The sequence below is a fragment of the Protopterus annectens genome, chromosome 7.part0 (assembly GCF_019279795.1).
Source record: "Protopterus annectens isolate FY-2018-M chromosome 7.part0, PAN1.0, whole genome shotgun sequence".
Taxonomy (NCBI): domain Eukaryota; kingdom Metazoa; phylum Chordata; order Ceratodontiformes; family Protopteridae; genus Protopterus; species Protopterus annectens.
The window spans coordinates 1,192,381,872-1,192,399,546 of record NC_056739.1 but is presented as its reverse complement, the minus strand read 5'-3'; the positions used below and the strand labels follow the sequence as shown (position 1 = coordinate 1,192,399,546).

Genomic DNA, 17,675 nt, shown 5'->3' with positions numbered 1-17,675 from the left:
TTTCCTTTTCTGCTCATCCTCTGTCATCTCATATCCATTTGTGGCAGAAACCTAGTCAAAGTACATTTGACATAACCTGAAATATATTTCTAGATAGTCAGTATGAATGTTGGACATTGTTGTGAGTTCACCATAAAAAAACAAACTTTATGGTAGTTGCTCATATATTTGCTCAGTGCTTTGTATTTGTATAGATTTCTTAAAATTATTATGCCACACATACCTGTTATGATATACTTTCTCAGGTATAATGCAGCAGTATTTACATGAAGTAAATAGATTTATGTATTGAGTTTAATTTAAATTTTCAACACGTTATATATTTTCTGCTGTATACTTAAAGGATAATTAGCATATATCACTTAGGCCACCACTACAGGAAGTTTACAGTATTGCGCAGTGAAGATTCTAGCTTTGTTGGGTCTTTTTTGATTTTTTTACAAATTGGTTTATCTGTGTGACTTTTTACCCTTTGGTTTGAGTATTTTCTGTAATACTGTTTGCAAAGAGGTTAGTTCTCACCCTTCAGAAGTGAGCATGGGTTGAGAGACATTCCAGCCCAATTATGTTATTAAAAATGCAGTTGCAAATATTATTGACGATATGGTTTACATCGAGAAGTATCAATGTGCAATGTGTGGTTAACATTGTGAAGCATCAGCAATGTACAGCTATAGTGGATTCAGATTCCATAATGCATGTTGTCAAGAGTTCTTAACATTTGCCTTTAAATTATAAATCTGATGTTCTCAATTTTCATTTGTTCCTCAACTTATGGGTTTGGATCCAATACTCGGACCCAACTCAGCCGTTACTCCAGCTCATAGAGATGAACAAATTCTCGAGCTCCTTTCCTACCAGTAATGCACCAAGCCTAACCCCCCTCGGATCTCATTTGCTGCTTTTACAACCAGATGTAATTGAGAACTGCTGTCAAGCATAGGTTTAATAGAAGTGTTTTTCTTCAAAATTTCTCTTTAATCCTTATAAACATTACCCTAGTTAGTAACTTCTTGGGTTTTGGCAGTGTATTTATTCCTTTTCATCTTTAAGTACTATAATTATGCTCACATGTGTATTCTTACTACCATTGCTGGTAGGCCCTTTCCTACCCCCTTATCCCTCTGTCTTCTCAAGGTGTTATTTCTGTTTTTGATTAAAAAAAAAAAGAAACTTTGCTAACCTATTTTTCTGCCCTTTCTCTCTCCATTGTTGTAGTTATTATTAAACTAGATATCTGATTGCTTAACCTACAGATGTGTTGGGAAAAGGATTAAAAAACATGTGAAAACCGTGGGCACAAAATGCTCACTCCCTATGTTTACTGTTTTGGATGGAACATTTGGATAGGGATTATGATGTTTGTATTGGGTTTAACCCAAGAGCTCTTACAGAGAGACATAATAAATTGATATTGAAAGGCCTTTTACCAACTACTTTTTCTGAGGGCATCGCTGGAGTTTAGTCTCTTAAAGCTAAGACCAGGGACCCATCAAAAAGGTCCAGGTCTTCTGACTCTACTACTACCACTTCTGAATGGAAGAAAAAGAAAACCAAATTGGATCTGATATTGCCTGCGATCCGGCCATCCTTGGATCTCATGAAAGTTATGGCAGGACCTTCCTCCAGTCCGAAGAATATTAAATCTGAAGTCCTTTGTTCTGACACATCTGCGTAGGACTGTATATTCACCCTCAGTGTATCCAGTACCCATCTAGTGTGCCCTCCCCTTTTCTTGAGCAGCACTCTAGGTCCTATTCAATAATATCATCTCATTCCTCTAGAAATATCACAGAGGCCAATGTGGAAAGGATGGTGAGGAACTGGTCATGGAGCAATTTCAGAAGAGAGTCTACATGGTTCCTAACCCCTCAGGTCAGGAACATTGGCCATCAACTACGCCACTGGTAGCTACTCCTCCTCTTAGCCATGCTGTGGGATTAGAGTCCTCGGATCTGAGTGTTCAGGGCCCTTCTCGATCAGATCCGAAGAGATTTTTCTCTTTGGATCCAGTAGTTACTCTGAGTGTGCCAGCTCTGACATCATCATCTGATCTGAATGGCTCTCTGAGCCAAAGCTTCCAGGTCATATCCAAGGGGATGGAGTCGACTCTGAGGTTTATGGAGCCATCTCGCCCTCTCAGAGCTACACATTGGATAACTTGGCTCCTGCCTCCTCCTCAGACAGGCAGCTCTTGGAGCAGATGAGGCTGGTGGGTCAGAATTTGTTTTCGTGGCTCAGTTTGTTTCACTCTGTCCAGAGCATTTGGCTTTCGAGGTTGTGAAGAGGGTCTTTTCTGCTGTGGCAGGTTAGGTTGGTCCTTCCCCCTCGGATTCACCTTCAACATCCCCAGCTGTCTTTGCCCCCTGATCATCCTCCACATTCTGCACCTCTGAGACAGCCAGCCCAAAGCTTCCTGACCACTGAGCAGGGTATTGTCATCTCTTCAGAAACTTCTCTGAACCATCCCAATGAAGTCCCTAGGAAGAATACGTGCAAGAGGAGGCACTTTGACTTCCCCCAGGAGTCGGTCACCAAGGATACTGGCTTTGATGGAGAAGAGTCTCCCAAATCACCACCTGATGATGTCTCATTTGGAGATATCCTTGAGATCCTAAAGTAGAAGGGTGGTTGGGCTACCCAAAACCCATGTCTTGCAGAGTCGGTATTTCAGGAAGCTCTCAGATCTGGCCTGCCTACCCTGGGTCACTCCATCCACTAATGAACTCATCAATTTAGTTTCTAGGTGGGCGTGAAAGGAACCTGATACAATTGAGTAAATCCCCAAGAGACTGGACAGGATTCTGGCTCCACAAGTAGGGAGAGAGCATTGGAGTAAGGGAGTATTGGTTGCTGCCATGGCTGTGGTGGTAGCTACAAAAAAAGAAACTTGCAGAACAGAATTCCACTGTCCATCCCCCCAGTAGAGCATCTAGGGCTCTGGATAGATTTGGGAAGTGAGTGTATGCTTCAGCGACCTTTGCTATCTGATCGCTGAACTCTTTGGCACATTTCACGAGGTTGCAAAGGGAATTAAGACGTTCAAACTCCCTTTCAGGGACCACGGCTGCAGAGGCTCAAACTTTGATAGCTTCACATTTGGCTACCCTTCATTCTATTGCAAATTCTTCCATAAGACTCATCTCACATACTGCAGAAGGTGCCTCAAGGGTTGCAGGTTCAGGCACTTCCATCAAATGGCATGCCTGGATGTACCTGTGTGATTTTTCAGAGCCCTTCAAGTCATCTTTTGTCTATGCTCCTGTGAAGATAGGTGAAGGCTGTCAGCCTAGGCAGATAGAATTTTGTAGGTAATTATTTCATTTGTAAATATTAATATAAGCCACAGGCTTGTTCTCTTAAATGGGAAAAAATGGTGTTAAATGTGGAACTGCAAAAATGTAATAACGGTGCACTCTGGCGTAACAAAGGTGATTTGATGTCCAAAACCCTTAAGCCGAGATGTCTACATAAAGGCATTATGCCTATTGTTTTGAGGCTAGAGTTAATCTATTTAGTTGTGATTACATCTGCAAGAAGAGTTTCAGAACTTCAAGCATTATCTTCTAAGCCTCCATATTTAGTTTTCCCCATGGACAGGGTCACTGTACGTACCAATGCTTCCTTCCTACCTAAGGTGGTGTCAGAATCCTGCATTAACTAAGCCATTAACCTGCAAGTATTCTTCCCAAACTTTACAAATAAAGGAGCGTATATGCTGCACAGCACTTGCCTGTTATTTTACATTATTTGTTTTATTAAAGTTTATATTTCATTTTCAGACCTGCTGATCAGGGTTTTATTTATTTTTTTTAGAGTATTTGATTTTGTATTACTCCAACCTTTATCGAGTGGCTTTGATTTTTGTTCTATATTACTTTGTACTTTTCTACTAGAACATGACTGAGGGGTTACAACTGGAATTGGACTGCAATCCTAATGGCTTTAATGAGGGGTTGGATCAGCTGCTGTTATAAGTGAATCCATTGTTGTCATCTATGTTGGATGTGAGTGATGCACATAGGAGTGCTATGGAAATTACTTTTAATGCTACTTTGTTTTACTTAGTTAAGAGAACTTAAAAATATGTTGTTTAAATACAAATGGGAAATGGGTGCAGTGGCAGTGCTTACATTTTGAAGCCTGTGTTCAGCATAAAGTCATACCTCATGGATTATGCATCCTAAAGATGCCAACATATGGGAATACTTTAGAACTGCTGTAAAGGTGGCAAAACTTAAATGTACAGCTTAGTTTTGGCTATTTGAAACTTAGAACAGACTTTTCTTCGCCCCAATGAAACATTGATTTTTAGAAACATTAAGGCTTTATTAAAGGAGTTGCACACAGACTTGCCTCTGAAATTTGTAGAACTAAAATTGAGGAAGTGTTTGCAGGTGTTATGAGAAGAGGCTCCAGTCTCTGAAATTAAAAAAAACTCAAACGAGACATTTCTGATTTTCAGAAAGGGCATATTTTTACTTGTCCCCAGGAACAGAGGACGAATGAGACTATGGTGTCCAGTGTACAAGTCAACTATATGATTAAATAAGTATTAAATGGTGATATTACGAATGTAGGCACCCAATTCAAGAATAAAACCATGAACAGTACGGAACTAGTTATGCCTCCATCTGCTGGTAACCATGATTTATCTACAACTACCACATTACCCTCTACGTCTAGAACCGAGAACAATTCTTTTCACTTAGAAGCCCCATTATCAGTGACTGTGGACCATCGGAAGAGCCGCTCGAAGAGCAGGGGGAGGAAAGGTCATGTTCTGTATTTGAACCCAGGTGGAACTATGACAAGGAGACTGCATCAAATGAATTCGTTTTTAATCTTCTTTTGTCTTAAGTGATGAACAGATTTTTGTATTGAACAAGGGTCTTTCCTTTGTACCTGCAAGCACATCTCAATTAAGTGAGGTCTTAACAGACCTGAGACTTTTTGCAAGGAGTGTATTTTTTATCACTAATATATCCTGAACAGTCTAATGATTTTAACAATTTTAAGAAACCGAGCACCTTCACCCTGATTACAAATCCTTTCATTGAAGCTTTCGTGGGCATTTGTGAAGAAGAGATGCATTCTTCCCTGACAACCAAACATAAATGTTCTTTCTATAGTTTAATAGCTCAACAAGTTACCGCACTAGAGGAACTAAGCTCTGCCCCCATCTTGAGATACGACCAGCAGATAAAGGTGGGGGAATTTTAGTTATGGATAAGCAGTTATATTTTGAACAGATGTATTCCTTGTTGATTGATGTCAAGACTTATAAGAACATCACTGGACATTTGGTTAAAGCCGTTATTGATTAAAGTACATGTGTTAGTCTACTACTTACTTATGACTGGCCAGATTAGTGAGGAACTACATGAATATTTTCATATTGAATATCACACTGCTCCAATACTATATGGCCTACGTAAGGTTACATAATGACCCTGTGCGACCACCTATACGTTCTGTTGTATCCAGCCATGCCTGGGTCACAATCTCTATCAATCTTCATAGAGAAGACACTTAGACCGATACTAAATAAGGCAGTGACAGTACTTAAAGATACCAAGTCTTTCTTAGAGGAGCTTTTTTCTTGGTATGATCAATATGATGGGAATTATGACTATGCTTTTGTCACATCTGATGTAGCTTCACTGTTTAAAGTGATACCCAATGTTTAGGGCATTGATTGTGTGAGACAATTCCTTGGTTACGATACTGACTGGCCAGTGAGTAAGGTCAATCTGCTATGTGAATGAATTGTACTTACACTTGAAAATAATGTTGGTCTTCAACAACGACTTTTATATCCAGTCGACAGAGTTACAATGGGGACTGCATGTACCAGCTTGGCCCTTGCATTCTGGCAACAGGAGTATGTATTACATAGTAATGTTTTTGTGGGGAATATCCTGTTCTACAGTGGATGGCACCTTTCTCGTATGGAAAGAAACAGAACAGCGCTTGAATAGTTTCATTGATTTTATTCACAAGACAACTGATTTTTTTGAAGTTTAGTTATTGCTTTTCTCATGAGAGTATAGACTTTCATGTTACAGTTGATAAAGGAGCACTGGGACGTTGCCACACTCATCTCTACAGGAAACCTTGTAGGATGAATACCCTGTTATACAGAACCAGCATGCATCCTGGTCATATGTTATGAAGGGACAATTCCTGCGGATAATGAGGTTACATGACGATGACAATGCCCTGATTCCAGATTTTGGACTTCTTAAGAATGAATGTTTAGCTCAATATCAATTGCATGAGATTGAATGGTGCATAAATGCGGTACCTCATTTGAGGAGTAGTGATGGAAGACCCTACTTTTGTGAGAGATCCAGGAAATGGTAATGTTGGAGATGGTACTTCTGCTGGTATATGTCGTCAGAATAGGGTTTGCCTCACCTGTTTGAGTGATGTGAACGTAGTTTGTAATATTTTGAAAAAGAATTGGTTGATTTTGCAAGCTGACCCTGACATCAAAAATGTTATTGATGATTCTCCTAGGTTTTCTTTTAGGAATAACTTTTCTCTTAAACGACATTTATACTATCGGAATAACTTGACAGAGACTGAAGTTCACTTTGATCAAAAAGGGACTTTTAAATGCCATACTTGCAGAGCATGTAAATATATTCTAACAAACACCTCATTTTTACAACCTAGCACTGGTCTTACTGTAGAAATAGATTTTTATGCCAACTGTAAGAGTAAAGATCTGATTTATTATGCAGACTGTACTGTCTGCAGAGCCTTCTATGTTGGCAAAACAAATCGCATACTGAAAGAAAGGGTCATGGAGCATATAAACTATATAAATAAAAATAAAGTAATCAATGCCCTGGCTAAGCATGTAATGGAATGAGGTAGTGACCACTCATTCAAGTTTTTTGTGCTGGAGCTGATGTCATTGAATGTGCGGGGTCAAGATCAAAATATAACAGAATGCCGTGAACTACAATGGATACTACTTTTACAAGTACACCTTCCACCAGGATTGAATGGGATGGTTTCATTGAGGCCAATGTTGAAATTCTGCCCCCCTACATCATTGAATTACACTCTTGGGGGGCTTGGCTCATAATGAACACTTGATTGTTTGATTCATTTATTTGTGGATACTCAGCTGACTGCATGTGATTGGACCTTGTTAGATTTTTAAATGCGTTTTTTATATGGTCCGAAGTAGCAGATTGAGTATCTGTGAAAATGCTTGCCTTTTTAATTTTACATTATTTGCTTTACTAAAGTTTATAGTTAATTTTCAGCCGTGTTGATCGGGGTTTTATTTATTTTTTTTATTTTTATTTTTTTTGAGTATTTGATTTTGTATTATAATTTTTTTTAACAAATGGTACAACACAGATTGTCTGAAAAATACATGTAATATATAAAGAAGTTATGTACTTACCATAATGTTCCATCTGTGTTGTCCATTTTCATTCTTCCTCAACTCCCCACCCACCATTCCCCTTCATTTTCTTCATACAGCTCCTGGAGGAATGAGATTTACAAGGTCACCAATGAGCCCCCATGTCCCTTGTGTTGAACTCCAGTTATGGCAATTCCTTTATGGTCTTTCTTTATCTCTCTGTCTCAAGTTGTATGTATGATCTGAGGGGAGTTAGGCTTGTTGCATAATGGGTAGGAAAGGAGCTTCAGAGTGTTTGTCTCCATGAGCTGGAGTAACGGCCGAGTCGGATCAGAGTATCAGATCCAAACCCATATGTTGAGGAAGAATGAAAATGGACAACACAGATGGAATGTTTATGGTAAGTACATAACGTCTTTATATATTACATGTATTTTTCAGACAGTCTGTGTTGTACCATTTGTTAAAAAAATGTGTCCACTAATACCATAATGAATATGCATAAAAAGTGCAACTCCATGCCTTACCCACAGACAGTACTATTTTAGAAGAAAGTTCAAGTCAAATGATTAACATTTTTATGTATTTTCTATATTTTTCTTGTGGTTGTGCATATTCATTCTTTGAGGGATGACTTATGGGACTTGACCATGCCTTTACAAGGTTTCTCAACAATCTTTTGCCATCTAGTCTATTATTGGAAGACCTCTTATTTTGACTCTTAATTTGACATTAATTACTGGAAGACCTCCTATTATGACATTAATGTGCTTAGTCTTACTATGGGTAAGGAATATCCACAACCCATTCATCATCGCTCAATATACAGGTCCTTGAAGGTGCATTTTATTTAGATGGTCTTCATATTTGTTCTGTTCAGCCTATTTTGTTGGTTGCCTAGAAAGCATTTTTCTCCTTTAAGTTATGCATGACATTTGGTTTGACCTAGTAATTTAAGATGAAATGATCATATTTTATGATACTTTCAAAAAATGTTGCACATAAAACAGCACTGTGCAATGTAGGGACTTAGATCATCCACTTATTACCAGCGAATTGTTGGCTGGGAGCACTCACATGCACATGGTCAGTGTACATAAGCTGTCCCATCATCTTCCTTCTACTTTTCTTAATGTGACTTTGCATACCTGAACTCAATCAGTTTGTCATTCAGCCTACTTTTGTTGTTGAGGCTCTGATTATTATTTGTGTGTGTGTGTGTGTGTGTGTGTGTGTGTGTGTGTGTGTGTGTGTGTGTGTGTGTGTGTGTGAACTGAAATTCTCAATGGTACAACCTTCTTCTATAAGGCCCCATCAGACAAATTCCTGCTGTCACCTCAGATTTATTATGCCTCATCATGTGGTGGGTTTATTGAGGCTAGCAGAGAAGAAATTGTCCGTGTTAAGTATTTGGCAAAAAAGGATGACAAATCCTCCAAAAGTACATAGCAAATGAATGTCATTCTTCTCTCTCTTTTGTAACTAAGGAAGAAAAACAGGGACTGGAAAAGACAGTGTGGAAAAAAGGAAGCATACGACCAAGGTACCATAAGGACAGGCAAGGACTGGATGAACATGGTAAAGAAAGAGGAGACTCACCAGGAAAGAAAGTGTACAGGAAAACACAATGGGGAGGTTACCTCCACAAAGTGACCAGTCAGCAGTGGACTCCCTAGGTTTCTGTGCTTGGACCTCTCCTGTTTTGCATCTACTTCTTTGAAGTAAAATCCAGTAACAAAGGGCTCTGACTAAGTTTGCAGATGACTGCAAGCTAAGAGCAGTCGTTGAATCCCTAAACAACTTGGCCATCCTGCAGAAAGGTTTGTGCCAGATAAATAACTGGTGCCAAAATCATGGACTGAAACTAAAGGCTAAAAAATGCATTGTGATATCCTTTGGAAAGTCCTCTACAATTGAGAACTACCACATTGACAATATGCTCCTAAGATTTGACCCAGTTGTTTGGATTTCGGAACTTATGTGGATTGTAACCTAATTTTCACCAACATATGTCCATTGTTGTAATAAAGTCCTTCCGTATTGCACAGCTTATAAACAAAAGGATTGTGCCTAGATCTAGGGACGTCATTGTTTCCCTTTACTCATTTACGCATTTGAAGATACAATCTGCTCACTTGAGACATATTTCCAGGAAACAATGCGTTTGCTTGGATGACGGCAAAGGCTATGTACTTGTAAAAAAATTTCAGTTGTTCTCCTTGCAGTCATTTCAGTTGGTTCAGTTGGTTCCATTAAAAAATAAAAACTGGCTCCACCTAACAGACTGCTGAATGATGAGAAGTTCAGAGTGCTGCACAGAGTCAGCAAAAAAAAGTGTACACCTATGTCACTGTAGGTGTCTTTAAATGCCAAACATTCATTATAATACAAAGGGGATGTTCTTAGGTGGAAGAGATGGCTGATTTTACATTGAGACAAAGATTTTAAAGCTTTTTCATGCATCAATTTGGCCCTTTTTGGAGAAGAATGAAAATAAATTTCCAGAGACAAGAGGGTGCTGTAGATCGTATACTGGGGTACAAGCTGCAGTTCCTGTCTGTCTAAAAAAATTCAAGAGATGCCTCTTATTCTAAAACATTAGAGGAGTCTGGTACAGACCTGTTTTAGTTCAGTAGGGCACAGTAGAAGAGGTTCTATGGGGAAAAGGTGTATAGGCTTCTACTCAAGGCTATTATAGTGCCAAGGAAAGGAGGACCTTTGAAGCTAGTCTTCAACCTGTCCTTTCTCAGTGAGTTTCTCAAGATGCCAGAGTTCAAGATGTTAACCTAACATGCTATCTTACTTCTCCTGTTCTTTCAGACCCTGATGACTGCTCTGGATCTGAAGGATTCCTACCTCCACTTGTCTGTATATAAGGACTGCAAGTGATTTCTCAAATTTCAAGGTGTGGGGTGGAGGGGAGTAACACTGTCATTTAACTTCCTGTACTTTGATTTAATTACTGCATATTCCTGGCTCCAGTAATTGCATACTGCAGAACCGGGGACATACTCGTATACCCTTACTTGAATCACTGCCTTATCTGGACCCAGTCTTAAGGAAGATTTTCTGTCAGTCTTCTCAAATCTCACCTGGAACCCTCCAGGACAGTGGTCTTCTTGGGGCCTTGTTGTACTTGCATAAGTAGAAACTGTTTCTGCCCCGGGACAAAACCGATTTCTTACCCAATTCTTCCTGTAAATGGCCCAGAGAGAGTCTGTCACATGGAGGGAATTCTTCAGGATTCTGGTGTAACATGGACTCTTTCATCCTCATGGGCACCTCTAGCAAGGCTGTGCATGAGGAAACCACAGTGATGTCTCAGATGTGTCTGGTATTAATACTGTCAGTCCTTGGAGAAGGGATTCCTTTGCTGTTCTGTAATAAGGCAAGAGAGATTTCATGGTGGGGTCACCAGGTAAAGCTTAGTCTGGGTGTTCTCTTCAAAGATGCCCCAATGTTCAGTAGCTAACCATAGAAGTCTTGGACATGGCCTGGGGGGGGCCCAGTCATCCTTTCTGAGGGTTCAAGTCATTTCAAACACTAAACAGGTCAAGAGATGTATCAGTATCAGAGACCATAGTTATGTTACTAGATATGATCCTGGTTGTGAAAGTCTTCAATTCATTCTGGAAACTAGGGCTCCTGCATCTCATTATGGACAACACAGTGGTGATGAGGTTCATAAACAAATGTTGGGGAGAGAGACTCACTCCTATCCTGACTGCTAGCTGGCTTTGCAGGTGTGGGACATAGCACTAGGAGTAGTGATGACCATTTCGGCTTGATGCATTCTGTCTCAGTAGAATACCCTGGCAGATCACATAAGCAGGACAGCAGCAGACCCTCAAAAGTAGATGATAGGGGCTTGTTTATGGACTTAATTCACGTGTGGTGTACCAAAAATAGACCTTTTTGCTCATCAAAGTGGCAGATAAGCAAAGAAATTTTGCCTCAACCTCTCATCAGAGAAGCTTGAACTTCCTTTCCTTCAACTGGGCAGCCCTACTTCTTTAAACTTATCCTCCGATTCCTATTCTACCCATGGTGATTCAGATGCTAATGGAAGAAAGGCCAAGAATACTTCCAATAACTTTTTGACCAAGACAGCACTGGATGTTAATCATAACTTCAATCAGCTCTTGTACTCACTTTCCTCACTTATCTAGAGGAATAACCCTGCAACTCTCTTTTTGCGCGGTCTTGCGCACAGAGCAGCATCGGTTAGTTGAGGTATACTATTCCCGGCCCCACAAAGTCTGCGCTGTAAATTTTCCCTTAGAACTAGGCAAGCCTCAATTCAAGTGCTTCAGATTAGCTGCTCTTATTGCAGCACTTGCAAAACAGAAATCAGCACTTGTCCTAATCTCCTAGACAGCACTATTATTCTCCAAATTTCCTAGACAGCACTATTATAATATAGCATAAGACCCTCGATCGTCCACAGGACTTAAGTTCAATTTACTCTTCAAAGCATGTCCAGAGGTCAGCTTCAGGTGTACTCTCCAGTTCATCTGGTGGAATTGGGCATCCTGAGGCAATGTCACAACTGCCTCATGTATACAGACAACCCTCTCCTCATACCTCTAGACACAAACACTTGTGAGAGATGCAAATACACAGCCAGACTGGAGGCTAAGCACTCTTAACCCATGACTGTAACAGACAGTCAAGAGGATAAGGGACACACTTGCATCACACCACCTGTCACATATGAATCTACAAAACAAGCACCGGCAAAACATACGCATAAATACACAAAAACATATTCGGAGGCACTAGGTACTAATCTGAAAAAGAAACAGTGCCCTCCAAAGCAGACAAGCAAGCAACCTGCACCCCCAAACACAAGCCAGAAAACACATAATTCACCTCAGCAGTGTGCCTCACAACAGCCCTTAAGGCAAAACACCCTAACACGCTAGTAATAGGAGACTCTATAGTAAGGCTGTACCACTCACCAGGCTGAACAAGGAGAAGGTTACTGTCAGCTGCCTGTCTGTGCTCGGATCCGCCACATAACACAAGCACTTAGGTCACTCCAGAACAAGTACAAGTATGACGCTATCATTGTACATGTTGGTGTGAATGATCTAAGATGTACCTCCCTGGACTACATGAAAAGAGACATTGAGGAGCTCTCTGATCATGTAACCCAAGCTGGTATGACCCTGACCTTGAGTAGCATAATAGAATGATACCACAATACAAAGACAAAATGATCAATTTCAACAATAGGCTAAGCTTCTGGTGTCATTCTAAGGGGATCCAGTGTCTGTCTGCCTGGGATGACATGATAGACAAGCCTCGCTGTTTTGCCAGAGATGGGTTGCACCTGTCACACCTAGGTTTTCGAATACTGGCCAAGGCTGTTGCCGTCCCCATAGTGCCTTTTTTAGGCAAGGCTCAAAGGGTAAACCAACCACCGCAACCAGCACAGGTAATCAAAAAATAAGGGTAATGCTACTCAACGCCAGACGTCTCAACCTCAAAATGCACACAGTTGAGGCTCTCCTCAGCATGGAGAAAATCAATGTTTGTGCAGTGACGGAAACCTGGTTCAAGGCTCAAGAGAGCACCCCAGCACTGCCAGGTTACAATTCATATCGTACCTTCCGGCCTCAGTTACCAGATCGCAGTACAAAGGGCGGAGGTGTATCCATATTCATCAAGGATACTCGTATCTCCAGGTTAGTAGCGCAGCATGATGCTCCAGAGATCATCCATGCGCAACTATCAGCAGGCAAAACCACATTTCAAGTCGTAGCCGGTTATAGATCGCCCACCATGTCCCAAGATGCTCACTCTGCATTCCTTGAGACATTGGAAAATATAAAGGTCCTACCCAACACCATAATCTTGGGTGATTTCAACTACCCTGGTATAGACTGGGCGAACTACCAGTGTTCCAACTCCTATGCTCAGCGATTCATAGAATTTATAAATTCAAATGCCCTTGAACAACTAGTATGTTCTCCCCTAGAGGGGACAACATATTGGATTTAGTCATCACAAATATGGGCCCACTGTACCACACACATTATCACTCCCTCCTTGGTCAGATCCGACCACTAACTGATAATCCTGGACATCCTCACCACTCCACCTCCCCCAGTCAAAAAACAGTCAAAAACCTTTCCAAAGCAAACTTCAAACTACTTGCATCCGAAGTGGAAAGCTTCACTATTCCCTTGCAGAAGGATAATGATATCCAGGATGCGGAATCCTACACCAAGGCACTCTATATGCATCTTCAGGATTGCATGGACCGTGCTATCCAAAATAAAACCAAGACTCCTTCCTCAAGCAAGAAGAAACCAGTCTGGTGGACCCCGGCCATAAGCAAACTCTACAATAAAAGGAAGAGACTTATACAAAAAAAGGCCAAATCTCAAGTAGAAAAGTCATCCCTGATCAGCATTAGTAAGAAATTGAGGGCCCTCATCAAGTCAACTAAAGCTAATTTTGAAAAGAAAGTTGCCAAGGATAACCATAAGGCCTTCTATGGCTACGTCAAAAACCTAAATGGCAACGCTCAGGTCTGGTCTGAGCTAGTACAAAATGCAACAAAATACACTGACCCTTCTGACATTGCCAACATCTTGGCTGACAGGTACAGTGCAAATCCCCCCCCCCTCACCACCTACAGGGCCTATTACCATTCCAGGGGATTGTGTAAGTCCAATTATTACTGATACGTTGGTTAACAAGGCTCTATCTAAAGCTAAGAGCACTGCCTCCATGGGACCACATGGTGTCCCAGGCTGTGTCATATGTGAGCTCCAAAAGGAATTAACCCCGCATCTTAATACCCTGTTCAGTCTCAGCCTCTCCACAGGATATGTGCCCAGAGAATGGCGCATGGCAACGGTGGTCCCACTACACAAGGGTGGGCCACAACTGACCCTGGGAACTACCGACCAATAAGCATGACCAATCTGATCTGTAAGGCTATGGAGCGAATCATTATGGACCTCATAAATGGAGAGATTGGGAACCTCCATTCGCTGGACCCCACACGGTTCGGCTTCGTCAAGGGCAGATCATGCCTCCTGAACCTGGTGGATTTCTTTGAGACAGTTACTCAGGCTATAGATAAGGGAAAGGAGGTACACACGGCTTACCTTGACCTTGCTAAAGCATTTGACACCATTCCCCATTCGGGTATTATTGATAAGCTCACCAGCCTGGGCATAAACCCTTATGTCACAAGATGGATCACAAACTGGCTCTCCGACAGATCCCATAAAGCATAAAGTAAGAGTAGCGGGATCTATGTCCGAATCCAGACCAGTAATAAGTGGTGTGCCTCAGGGCTCTGTCCTGGGGCCCCTCCTGTTTGGCATATACTTCTCAGAAGTACAGGCAAGCACGGAAGGGCTGTGGGTCACTTAAGTTTGTGGATGACTGCAAACTGGGTGCTATAATAGGGTCTCCGGCTGACATGGAGATCCTCCAGAAGGGCCTAAATGAGACTGATGCATAGTGTCAAAGCCATGGTCTCAAGCTAAATGCAAAAAAATGTGTAGCAATCCCCTTTGGAAAAAACAGAGTCTCTGCAAACTACAACATAGGAGGTAATCCCCTGAAATCTGAAGAAGAAATAAGGGATCTAGGGACCCAAGTAGGCAGCCAGCTTTCCTTTGATAACCATGTTGCCAAAGTGGTTAGAAAATCCTTCTATGTGACCCATCTGATCATGAAAGGGTTCGCATCAAGATCTAAGGATGTTAATGGTGCCCCTCTACTCTTTCCTCATCAGACTCATTATTGAGTACAATGCACCAATTGGAATGTACCTGGCTAGACATCTCCAGCAGCTGGAGAGACCACAGAGGTGCCTAACCAAGAGAATTACTGGCCTCAAACAGTTGCCCTATGCAGCATGATTGAAAAAGATAAGACTGTTCTCTGTTGCATACCGCTTTCTCAGAGGCGATCTCTGTCTAACGTACAGAGCCATGTCCAACCCAGAATTGTTGAACATGCTCCATCTTACAAAACCAAATCTATACAAGCTCTAGGGATATAAACCTCACCACAACAATGAATAGAACATGCTGGAGGGATAGATTCCCTTTGCAGAGACTTCCCTTACTATGGAACAGGGTCCTGATCTACATAAGACAGAGCCCCCCTCACTATCACTCTTCAAGAGGAACCTTGATGAGTGGATGGGTAACGGAAAGTTTCCACCGGGGATCACACCAACAGCACTACTAGATAAGATAGGGGCCAAGGGTATTAGCTGCTAGTACAAGGGTGTCTAGGGAACTACTAAAGGGGCGGTGAATACCGCACAACGTGGCTGGGCTAATCTATGCCTTCGAGCAGATAGCTCAGTACCAACCTATGAACCTATATTGATCATTGCTGCAGTAGCCTTCGCTATATGGGTTATAGGATTATATTCTGCCAAGGATATAACAGCTGGCTAGCTTCCAAAGCTTCAAGGCACCTTCTATGCACCTGAACTGCCAGACAGCTCAAGCTGAGATGACTAAGAGACAAGTTTGGAGATGAAACCACTGAAGAATATGTTCCTCTGAGGCTTTTGAAGATTGAGGGCTGGCTTGTGCTTTCCTTTGCTGGACAGATAAGTTCCCTTTGGTGGAAAAGAACTTCCATTTTTTTTTTAATTGTGTTGATGTTTTATTACGTTTGTCTTCAGGAAAGTTATTTTAAAATCTAGGAGTGTTGTGTTTTAACAGAATGTCTCTAGACTGAAACTTTTAAATGGAGAACTCGTTTTTTCTGTCAGTTTAAAAATGATGTAAAGTAATTGAAAACATTTTTTTCTGTGGAGCAATTGTGTTTTTGTTACCTTTGTGGAGCTGGCATAAAGTTTTAAAGTACTTTTTACTGTGTGTTTCTTTCAAAAAGTAATGTTTGTGGACTGGTAGTGTTTACTAGCAATTACTGCTGGTCTTCCATGGGAAAGCGGCATCGTTTTTGACCCATGGTCAGTTCATCTTCCAACCACAAAAAAAAAAAAAAAAAAATTAAGCAACCGGCCTTTGCCAACACAGAAGGCTTGCGTTTTGCTTCGGCCGCAGGTGAGTGACTGTTGTGGTCATTTGTTGTCTCTACTCCTCCTCAATTTTCTTTGGATGGGAGTAATTTACTGGGTCTGGCTCAGGGCTTAATTTAGCGTATTCAGATCATAGGAGGTTACTTGGCTAATGGCCCTAGGGCCCTTACAAGCCTAGCCAAGTTCTACCCTTATTTCCACTATCAGCACCTATTGCCCCTGTCCAAGAAGGACACAGGTGGAACCCCCAGGGAGAATTTACGGTTACCCATCCAATTGTGCAGATTGTGTTTGAAGAGGGCCGATGAGGTACTCTGACATGAAATGGGAGTCTGTTCCAAAGGTCTGGGAACCTCTGGGAGACAAATCTGTCCCTCCAGCAGGTTCTGTTAATGTCACAGATCTTTCTTGTAAATTAGTTTCTGGTAAAAGAAAGAGGTATTCCTGTTTTTCTGAAGAGGCTCAGTATTCTGAATCTGAACAGCTACATGCAGGAACTAATACATTTTTTCCCCCTCGGATTTCTGTGAGAGTTTCTTTTTCTCTGAGATTATTGCTAGAATGTGCCACTATTTTCAGTGGGAGAACACTGAGGTTTTTCAGTTCCTCAGATGATACTAGAGTTGCTACAGAACGATTTTCTAGAACCTACACCCACTCCACCTGTTCTGTCTGCTTTACAGGATAATGTATGTTACTGCCTGCACTTTTCCTGATAGTCAGTCTGCTGCCTCTAAGAAGGCGGACAGGGTATGCAAAGTTCCAAGGTCTTTTATATTTTAATACATTATTCCGAAACCTGACCCAGCAGCTTTAGCTTTAGTTGATCCCACTGCTATGCACTTGGTTAATTCCAATCCTAACTCTTTCTGAAAAAGATGGGAAAATGATTGATAGGTATGTGGGAAATGTGTACTTCTACAACTTTAATTTTCAGAATTTTGAATTGTTGGGTTTATATGTTAGTTTGTTCTGATAAATTGTGAAAGTATAAGGAATGTTTTATATACAGTTCTTTCTTGTAAGGAAAAATCTGCTTTAAATAAGTTTCTTCTATTGCACAAGTCACTAGTCATTGTATGTGTATGACTGTGTTGATGCTTCTTCGAGGGTTATGGTCAATGGTACTGTTTTTGAGGAGACTTGCTTGGCTGCATTCTCCGAAACTCTGAGATGGTGATAAAGATGAGATTTTAAATTCTCCCTTGGAGAGAGATTTGGTGTTTGGAACTTCTGCTGCATGATCAAAATATGTGA

General features: G+C 41.1%; 1 protein-coding gene across 1 annotated transcript in view; it reads left to right on the top strand.

The window, feature by feature from the left end:
- The window catches only part of EFL1 (elongation factor like GTPase 1), a 1,877,823-nt gene that overhangs the window by 201,946 nt on the left and 1,658,202 nt on the right, over positions 1-17,675 (top strand). The window lies entirely within an intron of this gene.